The 14,878-nt window shown below is 50.5% G+C and overlaps 1 protein-coding gene across 2 annotated transcripts in view; it reads right to left on the bottom strand.

The window, feature by feature from the left end:
* PIGV (phosphatidylinositol glycan anchor biosynthesis class V) overlaps window positions 1-14,878 on the bottom strand; it is a 315,344-nt gene that overhangs the window by 21,206 nt on the left and 279,260 nt on the right. Inside the window, exon 1 of one of the 2 annotated variants that reach the window (XM_054998999.1) lies at window positions 14,446-14,523. The exons of the other annotated variant lie outside the window; for it this stretch is intronic. The gene's annotated coding sequence lies outside the window, so the exon portion shown is untranslated. Of the gene's footprint in view, window positions 1-14,445; window positions 14,524-14,878 lie in introns of those variants that run through there. 2 annotated transcript variants of the gene reach the window in all.

The following is a 14,878-nucleotide window of genomic DNA, read 5'->3' as shown; positions in this document are numbered from 1 at the left end:
TTCGGGGCAGGGGCCCCATGAAATCCATAGCTATCCTCTTGAAGGGCGTGTTAATCACCGGTAAGGGCGCAAGTGGAGCCCGCGGAGGCGGCCGTCCCGATGTCTGCTGGCAAGTTTCGCAGGTCTGGCAATGGGCCTTCGAATCCTGGTATTCTTGGGGGACCAGGAACTGCTGGGCTTCCTTCCCCCGTGCCGTCGTGATGCGGTACCACATGCTCCCTTCTTGGATTACCCGGGGCATCCTCCCCGCCCTTCTGGTGTCCCTCACTCACCGCCACCGCATCTCGGAGCGGCTCGAGGGTGGGGTCTGTTGCCTGACGGGCGACAAACGCTGGATCCGTGGGCTATTCGGGGAGGCTGGCCGCTCGGCTGGGCCCAGGGACCAGGTCATTGTCTCATGCTTCCACCGGAAGGACATCTGCCGGGCCCCGGGCAGCCTGCAGGTGGCTGTGGAAGTCGGGGGCGTCTCTCCCCAGGAGAACGGGATAGGGAATGGCTGGGACTCTCGCCAACTCCACCTCCCAGGTCTGCCCCTGGCACGTCAGCGGGACTCGGACCACCGGATAGGTCTCTGAGTGGCCATGGAAGCACGCCACCGTTGTGGTGTGCATGACCAGCAAGCCAGGTGGGAGCAGCCGCATATGTATCATCGATACCAAACTGCCACTAACCAGGAAGGCCGATAGTCGTCGGCCGGCTACTTCCACCATCACCAGCAGCGGCGGGGGTGAGGAGGCTGGGTCGTCACTGGAAGTGCTTCCTCCCAGCCGGCATCGCACTCCATCATGGGGCAGTCCCGGATGTAGCGGCCCCACTGACCGCACTTGAAGCAAGGCCCTCGGTCTTCGCCCTCGCGGGGGTTCTTCAGGGAGGGCTCCCAGGCGGGCCCTGGAAGGGACCGGTCCCAGGCCCCCTCCCACGCCGGCATAGGCGTGGGTGCCCGGGTGGATCCGCTGTGTAAGTTCGGGCCATCCCTGGCCCCCAATCTGGCCCACCCAGGCCAGGAGGCTTCTGGGGCTCGCAGCGCTGGCCCGCCGGGTTGGGCGCCGGGGCCGGGCTTTCGGACCTGCTCCCGGGGATCCGCGGCCGCCATCAAGTTTTCAAGGAGCGGGCTTTTGGCGGGAGAATGTTCAGGAGTTGCTCCAGGACTACCTGGTCTACGATCCCCTTTTCCCCTTCCGTTGTGGGGTGCAGCCAGCGGTAGGCGGCGCCGCGCAGGGCACTGACCAGGGTCCGGGGCCGGTCGACTTTCTGGTAGATGAGGGCCCAGAACTTCAGCCAATAGGAGTCCGGGGTTACTTTGTAACGGTCGAGGATGGCCGCCTTCAGCAACCTGTAGTCCGCACTCTCCTCCTTTGGCAGGGCCCGCAGGGCGGCTTGGGCTTCGCCGGTCAAATAGAGGCCGAGGATGAAGGCCCACTGATCCTGGGGCCACTGGGTGGCCTTGGCCGTCCGCTCGAAGGCCTCTAGGTAGGCATCAATCTCGTCCGCTTCACCGAGCTTTGTCAGCTGAAAGGGGGCAGTGAGGCTCGGGCCGAATGGCAGGGTGGCGGGGGCCCCGCCCAGGGCTTGGGCCAACCCTCGTAGCATTGCCTGGGACTCCTGCTGCTGTGCTGTCAGGTCCCGGAGGAGCCGCACCTGTTGTTCAGCCATCCATTGGCCCAACTGGCTCAGGTCCACCGCGGGTGGAGTGGTTGGCGGGGGAGTCACTCCAGCCGCTCAGGCGGCAGCTGGATCCATCGGCCCCGGCTGTGTTGTTGGCAGTGCTGGCACTGGCGAGGGAGGTCTGAGGGAGGCTGGTCGTAGATAGCTGCGAGCCCAGGTCCACCCGGGCGGGTTCGGTAGGCGTGGCACGGGTCACCCTACAGCGGGATCTGTGTCCGCATTTTCCACAACTTTGTCACGTGGGGAGGCGCCCCCTGGCGGCGGCGGTTGTGACGGGTTGGGGTGGATTGCCTGAGGCAGGTCTGTGCTGGGTCCTCGGCCGGCCAGGCAGGCAGCCTGGCTTGAGCATGCCTGAGGAGGGCGCTCCCCCCCTTAGGCCTCAGGAGGGCGGCCTCCGTCTGAACTGGTGGCCCCAGTCAGCAATTGGCTCCACCCTGCCAGCTGCACCTTCAGCGTCAGGGCAGACTGGTCTTCCATTCCTCCTCGGCCTGGGTCCTGCGCCCTCCTAAATACCCGTCCCCATTAGGGCCAACCCCACCACTTCTCCTATGTGCCTGCTCCTAGCGCCACCCCCAACACCTGAGCCAGGTGTGGCCACATCCGCCGACCCCACCCGTCCTTAGCCCATTGGCCTCTTGGCCTCTGCTCCCGCCTCCCCTCCTCCCTCCAGCCCTCTCTCCCCGTGATGGGCAGGCCAGCGGCCCTCTCAGTGAAGCGGCTGGGCGGGCCGTCCTTGGGCCCGTTACTCCCGCCCCCTCCGCCGGTCTTACGTCGGCCGTGTGCCCCGCCGGGCCAGGGCACCTGCGCCAGCGTTCCGCTGTGGCGCAGCCCGTCGGGCGGACGTTCCCAGCCTCCTTCGCGGCCCCGGCGCTCCTCCCGAGCGCAGCCTCGTCGCTGGGGCCGGGGGCCGGGCTCTGAGGGTGGCCTCTTCCTCTTCGCACCGCCGCCCGCCCGGCGCTGCGTCTCCCACGGTGGCCACGGCCGTCAGCTCCTGCTGTGGTGCCCGACTCGCGGCCTGGTTGGGGGGTGCGCCGGCGCTCTCATCAGCGGTGTTCCCTGCCAGCTCCTGGCGCAGTTAAGTACCGGCCGGGGTGGTAGTGCCAGGGGATGGCAAGAGTCAGTCCAGTCCGAGGGTGCGGCGTCGCCCCTCGGACACCGCACCTGAACACACAGTGCAAGAAAGCCGCTCCGGCTCCATTCCACACGATTTCAGTCATTTTTCCACCCACTTCCAGCCTTTGCCAAATACTTCCGCTAACAGAGGGGTCATAAATGCGCGTGCACAGTACACAGGATTACCGCCCTTCCGGTTTTGGAGCCTAAGGAATCATAGAGATAGGAACGGGTGAAAGAGAGTAGTCTCTCACGCAGCCTGAACTTCCGCTTATAAATCGCTTTAGGACTGGGTGTCTCTCTGGTAGAGGCCTTGTACTTTTTACTTCGGAAAACTAAAGTAGAAAATCCAATAGTTTGCTACCAGTAATATTAATACTCGTTTTATTCAACCATGAGTTACTGTTAAACAATATTACATTTTATTACATAACTTTATTAGCAGCAACATTATGGCAACTGCTGCCCTCGAAAAGGCTAGGAGAGAAGCCACATGGGAAGGATTCTGCCCTGAGGCGAGGGCGGTGTGCACCATTTTTGTTAAGGGCGGCCAACCCCTTTGGGCCTGGCACCGGCGATGTTGGCGCGAACACAGGGCAGGGCTGCCTTGGGAGCAAGCGGCTTCTCTGTCCTCGCTTTAGTTGATTGTTGACTTGCACTTTCCGTTGCAAGGAAAAGCTCTCGCTTTAAGCCTTGCTTAAAGAAAAAAAAACCTTTTGGAAAAATTAGGAACGTTATTAACAATTTCAAACAATGCACAAATTAAATAAATTCGTCACCTATACTGTAGAGCTACCAGAGGGAAACAAGGAAGTAGTTTGAAAATTAAAGTTGAACATAATCAGTTGACCAAAAAAAAAAAAAAGGAAAGCCACTGTGGTGGAGTGCTTATGGTATTGCAGGGCAATCCTAAACAGAGTTATAGCCTTTGGAGTCCTTTAAAGTCAATGGGCCAAGAAAGGGGCAGCTTTGTTTTAAGATTTCATTATTAGCCTAAGGTAGGGGAAAGCCATATTCAAACCCTGAATCTGCCATAAATAGGGTTGCCAGCCTTCAGGGGGTGGCTGGAGATCTGGAATTAATACTAATCTCCAGGCCATAAAGATCAGTTTCCCTGGAGAAAATGGCTGCTTTGGAGGGTAGACTCTGTGGCATTATACTCCATTGAGGCCCCTCCCCTCCCCAAACTCCACTATTTCCAGGCTCCACCCCTAAAATCTCCAGGAATTTCCCAACTTGGATCTGGCAACCCTAGCCATAAATCTTCCTGGGTGAACTGAACCACTCTCAGCCTCATATACATCACAGCAAATGAGAGCCTTGTATATCTCCCAGGTTCCCAGGTCTCTATACCTTTCCAGTGAGGGGTGGGGGCCCTGGGACGTATGCTCTGAAGTCTCCTTGTACACACACTTTGTGTACAAGGAGACATGATGATGATCATGATGATATCACGAGAAGCGTGATGATATCACTTCTGAGTTCCAGGAAGTGATGTCATCATGTTGGCCGTGAGCATACTTCTGCATTTTGCACAGGACTGATTCTGGCCTGTTTGGGTCAAAGACCACTGACCAATAAAAAAATAGAACCATCCAAATCCACTTTAAGAACCCCCTCCGATTGGTATTTTCTATAATGTCTCTCCCACGCATTCATCAAATATCTCCATCCTATCTGAATGCTTGGAGCCTGCTTGGAGCCTGCTTTTCCTCTCTCTACTTAAACCAGCAAAAAACCTTGTGTTACCACAGAGTAAGTGGTAAGGAAGCTGTTTAGATTAAGGCTCAGGATTCCTCACTGTGGTTCACAAACCAGTCATTTTGAGAACACAGTTCTCCTATGTCATGAAAACAGCCAGCAATTTTTCAAGTGAAAAAAAAAAAACAGGCAGCAATAACCTGGAAGCTAAGCAGGTTTGGCCATGGTTAGTTCTTGAATGGGAGGCCATCAAGGTAGATGAGGGTTGCTGTGCAGAGAAAGACTATGGCAAACCGCCTCTGCTTATCTCTTGCCTTGAAGTTCTATGAGAGGTCACCATAAGTTGGTTGCAACTTGATGGCATTTAATGATGATGATGATGGAGTAACATGGGGGATAAGACTGTACCTTGTGGAACCCCGCAACAACTCCCATAGTGATGATAGCTGGTCTCAATGGCAATCCTTTTGAGTCCATTTCAGCAGGATCAATTTAACCCACTCCAAGGCACTACCTTCAAACACCTAAAAAGGATGATATACTCTATCAAAGGCTGGAGATAGATCCAGTAGGGGCAACAAAGGAGTATGGCCTTTATCTACATTCAGATGATCAACTAAAGCAGTAGAGTATTGACACAGTCTAAAAGGTACAGAGCAACCCCTCAGACAGCTACCTTGGCCACATAGAAGAATTCTGAAGCAGGCAAACATGAGTTCCTTGTTCAATGAATGAAAAGGTTTTCTGGGTGCAAATTCACTGCTATACAGTAGTACGGTTTATGGGCTGTTAAGTTTGAATAAATTGAATTTAACTGCACCTTCTAGTCTTACTGTTGACAACTAGATGCATACTGCTGGAGTCAGTGCTTAATATTGTTGCACTTTAGTGCAACAGACAACAGCATACCAATCCAGCCGTAGTAATTCAGCTTTGCAGTTTTGAGGAATGGTATGACTCTGCTTATTACCATCGTAAGAGCCCTGCTGGATCAGAAGAGTGGCCTATCTAGTCCCATCTTTCACAATGGCCAACCAGTTACTCTGGGGGCAACAACAGAGCATAGAAGTCAAAGCTGTCACCTGATATTGCCCCTCATGCTGGGATTTAGAGGTTTACTGCCTCTGAACATTGTCAGGATCTATATTAATGGAACGTATGTAGCCTGTGTAATGCCATATTAATCATCATGTAGTTGTTAGTTGTCTCTTCCTCTAGGTTCATAGAAACCAACCTTCCATGGGAGAGAATGCTGTGCCTTATCTGTTGCTTCCTGGCTGACCTTGGCTTGCCGGCTTCCCATGGAGATGCTGTCTACCATGAGAACTCCGGGGGGAGGCCGGGGCCTGAATGTGAAAGTCTATCTTGTAACTACCTTCATTTTTATCTCATTCCTAACAAAGCTTAGCTCAGCCAAGACCTGCTAGGTTTTGGAATGTGGATTCCTATGTATGTTGCTATCTTCTAATAAATCCTTCTGGAACCGAGAGGCCTTGTCTTCTTGCAGAAGGGGAGGAGACAGACGTCAGCCATCTGGAATGCCATAGCCTGACATTTTGTTAGGAATCATTGTTACTTTTCCCGACGCCTCACCCGGAGAGATGGATACCAAGGACGACTTGATTGATCTATCTACTCCCGGCCAGGAGGAAGAGGAACTTCCAGACCCGAACCAGCCTGTGCCTAACGACAGCACTGATGGAACGACACCTGTTCCAGACGGTGGAGCAGAACCTGCACCCGACAGTGAACCCGCTCCTGACGTTGGGCTAGCGCCAGATAGTACCACTGCTCCAGTCACCGGAACGACGCTTGTACCGGGCGAGGAGGAGCAGGTTTACCCGATTGAAGGGGGTGCCCGACCAAGACTGAGCAGACTATTGGGGAGAATCACCTTATCTCTCTACCTACACCGCAACAGTGGGGCTCCCGGCCTCGGGAGGCCAGGGAGAGAAGAGCGGGCATGATGTTTTCCCGATCCATGATCGATGTGCAACGAACCGTCGGGTCGACGGAGCAGGAGGGCCTGAGAATTATATGGGACCTATCCAGGCTGGCCCGCACGCCTGATGAAGCGCGGGCCAGTAATCAACCGTGGTTCAGGTAGAATGTAGATTCCAGGTGCCTCGAGGAGTGGGACCCCCGCGGCACCAATGAGACCCAGGATTGGGAGACTACACGCCATGAACTTATGTGCTGGGATTACACCGATGTAAACTCAGCCCGGACCTAGGACCAAGGCCGGGCATAGCAGCTGCAAGGCCGCGTACAAGCGGTGGACTCAGGAATTTCAGCTATTACTGGCTTGTCCACAGGAATATTAGCCAGCATGACGGCAGAGGGGCAAACTACCCATGGAGCAGGAGCGGGCGAAGGACCGATGAGGCTGTTAGAGGATTCCTTGGACCCGTGGCCCAGGGATGTGACTGTATACCCGCAACAGATGTTGGAGAGTGAGGAACAACTTGACGATGGAGCCTTGTTTGTTCCATATTATTACCAAAGGCTGGAGAACAGAATGGGGACTATGTAGGAAGATCTAGCTCATGCCCTTCATCTTCTCGGCGTACGGCTGGATGAGCAACGAGAGACAAGAGCGTTGGCAACAGCGAGACAGCAGACGCCGCCGATCTCGACAGCACCACCGGTGGGGCAGACCTCAAGTGTAGCGACGGGACAAAGACCAACGCCTATTCAGCTAGCCCCAACAACTGGGCTCTCTGGGACTCAAACCCTTACAGCTGCAGCACAATCAGCGCAACAGGCGGTGTAGGTACATCCACCGCCACAAGGAACTCTGCAAGGACCACCAGTCCAACTGTTAGTGGTACCACCGCCACCTCCGCCGCAAGGGCCGCCCCTGCAAGGGCTGCCACAGGGCCCCCCACAAGGGCTGCTGCCGCAAGGGCCACTGCCACAAGGGCCCCCACCGCAAGGGCCGCCGCCGCAAGGGCCGCCGCCGCAAGGGCCCCCGCTGCAAGGACCGCCTCAAGGACCTCCAGTCCGACTGTTAGGGTTGCTTCCACCACCCCCACTGCCACGACAAGTGCCTCGGCAGCAACCACTTCCACTGCCTCCACAACTTCCCCCCCAGCTACCACCAGGCCGACCATTGGGGACAATTCCACAAAGGCCCCAGCACCTGCCAAGGCCGATCCAGCATCCCCAACCAATACCCAGGCAGCCTCCACTTCCCCAACCAGCACCAAGACAACCCCCGCCTCTACAACCAGTACTTCCCCCTATGGGTCCTGCACCGTACCCAAGGAGGCCACTGACGGCTGTACCCAGGCCGGTACCGGTGGTTCCAGCAACCGTACCCCAAGGCCCAACCGGAGTCACTCAACAGCCTTGGCAGACACTGCCGGGGCCGCCGGAACTACCGATGGGATGGATTAAGTTGGAAGCTACATTTGACAGAGATACCAAAAAACTGGGATTTTTTATTGTGCAGGCACTGCAATTTTTTAACCGGTGGGGATATTTATTCCCTGATGAAGCAAGCCAAATTGAACACTTCAGCTCCAGATTGGAAGGCAAAGCAGCAGAATGGTATGTAACCTTATATGATTTGGGGGGCCCTGAACTAGACACTTTACAAGGTTTTGTAGCCGCTCTACGAGCTCAATATGAGGATCCGTTGGAGGACCGCGCTCGTACATAATTACAAATGTTGCATCAAGAAACGCAGCCTGTAAGACATTATGCTGCCAAATTTCGACAATTGGCAGCGAAATGCCCCCACTGTGAAGAAGGGACTAAAATAGTAATGTTTAAAAGTGGCATGAATCCCTGTTTACTGGATCGTTTGTTAATGCAGGATGACCCTCCAACTCTTCTAGGGTGGATACAGTTAGCCTGCGAGGTGGAAAATCGTATCCAACAAGTAAGTCTGGTAGAGCAGCAGCAGGCAATGGGGGCGAGAAGAACACCGGTGATTGTAAGAGGGGGGAGAGCAGGGCCAACGGTGTGCGGGACGAGAGAAGAGAGGTGGCGCCAAGGCCTGTGCCTTCAATGCGGCCAAAGCGGACACTTCGCCGTGCAATGCCCTTTCCAAGCTCCACCTGCAGCGACTCTTCCCCCGGCGCACACTCCAACCTCAGCATTGCCTCCAACCTACCACCCTGTTCCTACCCCGAGGGCAACCCGGGGAAGGTGAACGCCACAACGGAATCAACCCGAAAAAGGTCTGGAGCTGGAAGAAATTATGGAACTGGACAGCCCAGCCACCGACAGAGAGGAGGAGCCTGCCAGCCCACCTTCGGGAAACGAGATGGATCTGTCGTGAAAGGACCCAACCGGCAGATCAAGCAAAAATCCACCCGAACAGAGGTGAGAGTGGGTCCGTATTATTTGCTCCAATAATATTAGTAAATCCCAAAAGAAAAACCCATATTCGAGTAGAAGCTCTAATAGACTCTGGCTGCTCAAGAGATATCATAGCCCCTGCTTTAGTCAGTGGCTTGGGGCTTCAAACAAAAAATTTGGACGTACCGATCATTTTTGAACAGATGGATGGTTCGAATATGAATCCAGTAAATTTGGAAACCGAACCTGTACTTACTGGCTTAGGCCCTCACTGGGAAAAACGAAGCTTTGTGGTAAGCCAAACAGCCAAATACCCCCTAATTTTAGGCAGTCGCTGGTTATGGGACCATAACCCCTACATAAACTGGGCTACGGGAATTATTATGTTCAACAAAGAATATTGTGAACAACATTGTTGGAAGGGGGAGTGGGGCAAAGGACTCCCATTAGTGGAAGAAGCCCTCTTAACCCAAGAGGAGATTGACAGAATCCCAAAGGAATATAGAGACTTGCAACAAGCCTTTAGCAAGGAAGAGGCTGACAGCCTCCCTCCCCATCGGAGTACAGACTGTGCCATAGAAATTCTCCCAGGAGAAAGTTTACCCAAAGGCAAACTATATCCTATGAGCCCCCTCGAGAGGGAGGAACTTCAAAAATTCATCAACAAGAACTTAGCCAGAGGTTTCATTCGTCCCGCAAACAACCCCCATGCTGCACCCATCCTATTCGTCAAAAAGAAAGATGGGGGACTGAGATTATGTACAGACTTCAGAGGGATTAATGCGGTGTCAACCACCAACGCCTACCCCATCCCTTTAATCAGAGATCTATTCAACGTTGTGGCTCAAGGTAAGATCTTTTCAAAATTGGATTTAAAAGATGCTTATTTTCATGTTAGAATTCGAGAGGGAGATGAATGGAAAACCGCATTCAATACGCCATTGGGACAATATGAATACCTTATAATGCTGTTTGGCTTATCAGGAGCCTCATCTGTTTATATGTCTATGATCAATGAAGTATTACATCAATATTTGTACAAAGGTGTGGTGGTTTACCCTGATGACGTGTTAATTTATTCACAAACCAAAGAGGAACATGTGAAATTAGTAAGGGACGTACTAACTATTTTGATGTGCCATAAGCTCCCCATTAAGCTCTCTAAATGTGAATTCCATAAAACAGAACTGGATTATTTGGGTTATTGGATTTCAGGAAAAGGCCTAAAAATGGATCCCGCCAAAATTCAAGCAGTCCAAAACTGGCAAACTCCCTCCACTTGTAAGGAATTGCAATCCTTTCTGGGCTTTGCTAACTTTTATAGAGACTTTATAGAAGGGTTTGCACAAATTACTCTCCCCCTTACAAATCTGTTGAAAACTAAGGATAAAGGAGAACAGGTGAAAAAACCCTGAATGCCAATTAGCGTTTGACCAGCTCAAAGCCCGGTTCACATCTGAATCCATTCTTCAGCACCCTGATGAAAACCGCCCCTTCATTGTGCAGGTGGATGCCAGCGATGCGGCGATAGGCGGGGTTCTCTTACAGCGAGGGGAGGATGGCAAAGTTAAACCATGTGCATATCTATCTCGAAAATTTTCTGACTGAAAGAAATTGGAATGTATGGAGAAAAGAGGCATTTGCTGTTAAAGTAGCTCTCACAGTATGGCGGCACTGGCTAGAGGGAGCTCGGCATCCCTTTGAAGTTTGGACAGACCACAAAAACTTAGAGGCTCTCAGAAGTCCAAGAAGGCTTAACGCCAAGCAGCTTCACTGGGCGGAATTCTTTTCAAAATTTAATTTTACCCTCAATTTCCTCCCAGGTAAGACAAACCTTTTAGCAGACACTCTTTCGCGCATGCCCCAACTACAGAGCAAAAGGGAGGAGACCATTGACACAGTTTTCTCCCCCCACCAACTGGGAGGTGTGGTCACGACTTGCAGTCAAACAGCCAAATCCCAGGCAGAGGAAAAGGGGTGGAGAGCGAAAGTCAAAAGCGAGGTGGAAAAGGAAGGAGGGGCTGCGCCTAAAGAAAAAATGAGTCAAACGGCGGAGGGAGACTGGGTCAAAAATGATAGACTGTATATACCAGCCAGTCTCAGAAAAGAAATCCTACAACGCTTCCATGATGCTCCCACCACCGGCCATTTCGGCTACCTAAAAACTCTACATTTAATTCAAAAACAATTTTGGTGGCCAAGCATCCAAAAAGATGTATCACAGTACGTTTCTTCTTGTCCAGTTTGCATTAGCGCTAAATCAAGGAAAGGGAAGCCCCCAGGTCTTCTGCAATCACTAGAAACTCCCAATAGACCTTGGGAAGTAATTTCTATGGATGTCATCACTGATTTACCACCCTCCAAAGGCTACTCATGCATATTAGTGGTCGTGGACTTATTCTCTAAGCAAGCGCATTTTATACCCTGCACAACTGTTCCTACAGCTAAAAAACTAGCCGACATATTCATGAAACAAATTGTAAAGTTACACTCTTTTCCTTCCAAGGTGATCTCAGATCGGGGTGGCCAGTTCGTTGCCAACTTTTGGCAGGAGCTACTACAACTGACTGGAATGGAACAGGGAATTAGCTCTGTCCACCACCAACAAACTGACGGGCAGTCAGAAAAAACAAATTAGATTTTAGAACAATTTCTACGTTGTTATATTAATTTCCAACAAGACAATTGGACAGACTTAATTCATTTTGCCGAATACGCTTACAATAACAGTTTACACAGTTCCACAGGTGAAACACCTTTCAAAATAGTCCATAGATATGATAGAAAACTGTTCCCATTTGAAATAAAGTCTGACACCAAAGCCACAGGAGATGTACAGTAGTGGTGGACAGCTGTTGCAAAACAATGGACCGCCATTCAAACTGCACTAGATAAAGCCAAGAGGGACTATAAAAAATACGCCAATCGCCATCGTTTGGCGGAATGGGAATTACACCCTGGGGACAAAGTATACATTTCCACGAAAAACCTCAAAGCAGAAGAAACGAGCCGCAAACTAGCCTTAAAATACTTGGGACCCTTCCCAATTAAGAGAGTAATCAACAAAGTGACTGCAGAAATCGATCTCCCCAAGAACTTACGCCATGTACACCCCACATTTCACATCAGTCTACTAAAGAAGGCTCCAGCTCCAAACCAATGGCATCCCTCAACCACAGCCCCTATCCCCACAATGACTGATGATCAAATACATTATTAAATAGAAGAAATACTGGACTCCAAAGTTAAACATAATAAGCTTTATTATTTAGTTTGCTGGAAAGACTTTGAGGAGGGGTATAGAGAGTGGGTAGAGTCCATCCATATAAGAGCCCCCAGGCTCTTGAAACAGTTTCACCAACAATATCCAGGAAAACCTGGGGGAGGGGGATCTTAAAGAGGGCAGAATGTCAGGATCTGTATTAATGGAACGTATGTAGCCTGTGTAACGCCATATTAATCATCATGTAGTTGTTAGTTGTCTCTTCCTCTAGGTTCACAGAAACCGACCTTCCATGGGAGAGAATGCTGTGCCTTATCTGTTGCTTCCTGGCTGACCTTGGCTTGCCGGCTTCCCACGGAGATGCTGTCTACCATGAGAACTCCAGGGGGAGGCTGGGGCCTGAATGTGAAAGTCTATCTTGTAACCACCTTCATTTTTATCTCATTCCTAACAAAGTTTCGCTTAGCCAAGACCTGCTAGGTTTTGGCGGTGGGGGGAGATAGACTTCAGCCATCTGGAATGCCACAGCCTGACAAACATGAGGTTCCTTTTCATCACCATAGCTAGTAGCCGTGGACAGACCTCTATTCTCCTTGAATCCATCTAATCCCCTTTTGAAGCTGTCTATGCTAATGGCCATCACTACATACTCTCGCAGTGAATTCTGTATTTTTATCATGTTGTGTAAAGATGTATTTCAGTTTGTCTGTCCTGAATCCTACCTTGTGGAACAGCCTACCTGAGGTCAGGAGAGTCCCTGCTCTCCTAGCTTTCCGCAAACAATGCAAAACTGAATTATTCAAAAAGGCCTTTGTATTGTAGGGGTCTCAGATGCTCCATGAATGAGTTAAGGACCATAGACTTCAGCACTATGTTGCCTTACATGCTATCTGTTGCTTTAAATATGTGCTTTCTTCATGGGGAAAGGTGCTCCAATCCTCTATTCATCTTGGTTGCTCTGTTCTGTACTTTTTCCAACTCTGCAATGTCCTTTTGGACATACAGTAACTAAAACTATACAGTATTCCAAATGATGCAAATATGCAGGGACATTATAATACTGGCTGTTCTATTTTCAATCCCTTTCCTAATAATCCTCAGCATAGTTTTGCCTTTTTCTGCTGCAGCATAGAGTTATTTTCATAGAGCTATCCACTGTAACGCCAAGGTCTCTTTCCCTGTTTCTGCAAATTCAGACCCCATTTGTATAAACTTGAAGCTGAGATTTTTTTGTTCCAATGTGCATCACCTTGCACTTACCTACATAGAATTAAATTTGCCACATGGTTGCCCACGCATCCCATTTGTGGAGATCTTTCTGGAGCTCTTTGCAGTTGGCCTTGGTTTTCACCATCCTGAATAATTTGGTGTCACCTGCAAACTTGTCACTACACTGCTCACCCCCAGTTCCAGATCATATGAACAAATTAAATAGCACCAGCCCCAATACCAATTCTTCTGGGATCCCATTGCTTACTCCCTCCGTTGTGAGAGCTGTTCATTTATTTCTACTCTTAGCTTCATGTTGTTTAACTGATTTTTAATTCCTGCGAGGACCTGTCCTCTTATCCCAAGATTGCTACTCAGGAGTCTTTGGAGAGGCACCTTGTCAAAAGGCTTCCGAAGGTCCGAGTATATAGTATCTACCAGGTCATCATTATCTACTTGCTTACTCATTTGCTCAAATTACTCCAAAAGGTTGGTGAGGCAGCTCTACCTACCTGAAGTATTGTGTGCAGTTCTGGAGGCCTCAATTTAAAAAGGATGTGGACAAATTGGAGCAGGTGTAGAGGAGAGCAATTAGAATGATCAGGGGCCTGGAGACCAAGCCCTACAAGGAAAGACTGAGGGACCTGGCATGGTCCAGTTTGGAGATGAGGTTGAGGGGAGACATGATTGCTCTCTTTATTTAAAATGTTCATGGAAGCTCATCCCCTACCACAAATTTTGTTAGTCTTATAGGTGCTACTAGACTCTTGCTCTTTTCTACTGCTAGACAGACTAACATGGCTACCCATCTTGATCTATTTAAAATGCAGTTATTTTAGAGGAGGAAAGGGAGTTGTTCCTGTTGGCAACAGAGGGTAGGATTCAAAGCAATGGGTTTAAACTACAGGAGGGAAGGTACTGGCTGGACATTAGGAAAAACTTCATGTTAAGAGTAATTCAGCAATGGAATCAACTGCCTAGGGATGTGGTGGGTTCCCCCTTGTTGGCAGTCTTCAGGAAGCAGCTGGAAAAATACTTGTCCAGGATGCTTTGGGCTTTTCCTGCATTGGGCAGGGGTTGGGCAAGATGGTCCAACTCTATGGCTCATCTTTGCAGACACCATGCTGATTTCCCAACAGCAGGCTCCATTCTTCTATGTGCTTAATAATTCTAAGGTCCCTTCTGTCTATTTCACTGGGTCAGACCTTCCACTTTAAAACAAATACCTTTTTGCTTTTTATGGCTTGGGTCGTTAACCATACAGCACATACGGTTCTCGATTCTGCTGTGCTTTCAAACAACCCTGCAAGGTAAATTAGGTGATGAGTGACTGGCCCAAGGTTACCTAGTAAGTCACAGCATGACCTAGTCCAACAGTCAAACCTCAAGACCACGCTGATCTGGCTAGCAAATCTATTAAATTGCCTTAAAATCTAGATGCATTTACACAGGTTACGATGTTCAGTTTGGTTGTGCGATCACAGCAACAGATTGACAAGGAAATACTCCATCAGAACCTTCAGAATATTTTGATGTGTTTATCCTTCAACAACTGGTTTACAACTCAGTTGGATTAAAGCCACGCTCACTGCCACTGGTGTTAATCCACTCAAGAGGAGTACAAAGACCATGCAGATGGGGGACATTTGCTTCTACATC

Source organism: Eublepharis macularius, chromosome 15, assembly GCF_028583425.1.
Source record: "Eublepharis macularius isolate TG4126 chromosome 15, MPM_Emac_v1.0, whole genome shotgun sequence".
Classification (NCBI taxonomy): domain Eukaryota; kingdom Metazoa; phylum Chordata; class Lepidosauria; order Squamata; family Eublepharidae; genus Eublepharis; species Eublepharis macularius.
Note: the sequence above shows the minus strand (reverse complement) of the source record. Positions and strands in the feature narration are given on the sequence as shown.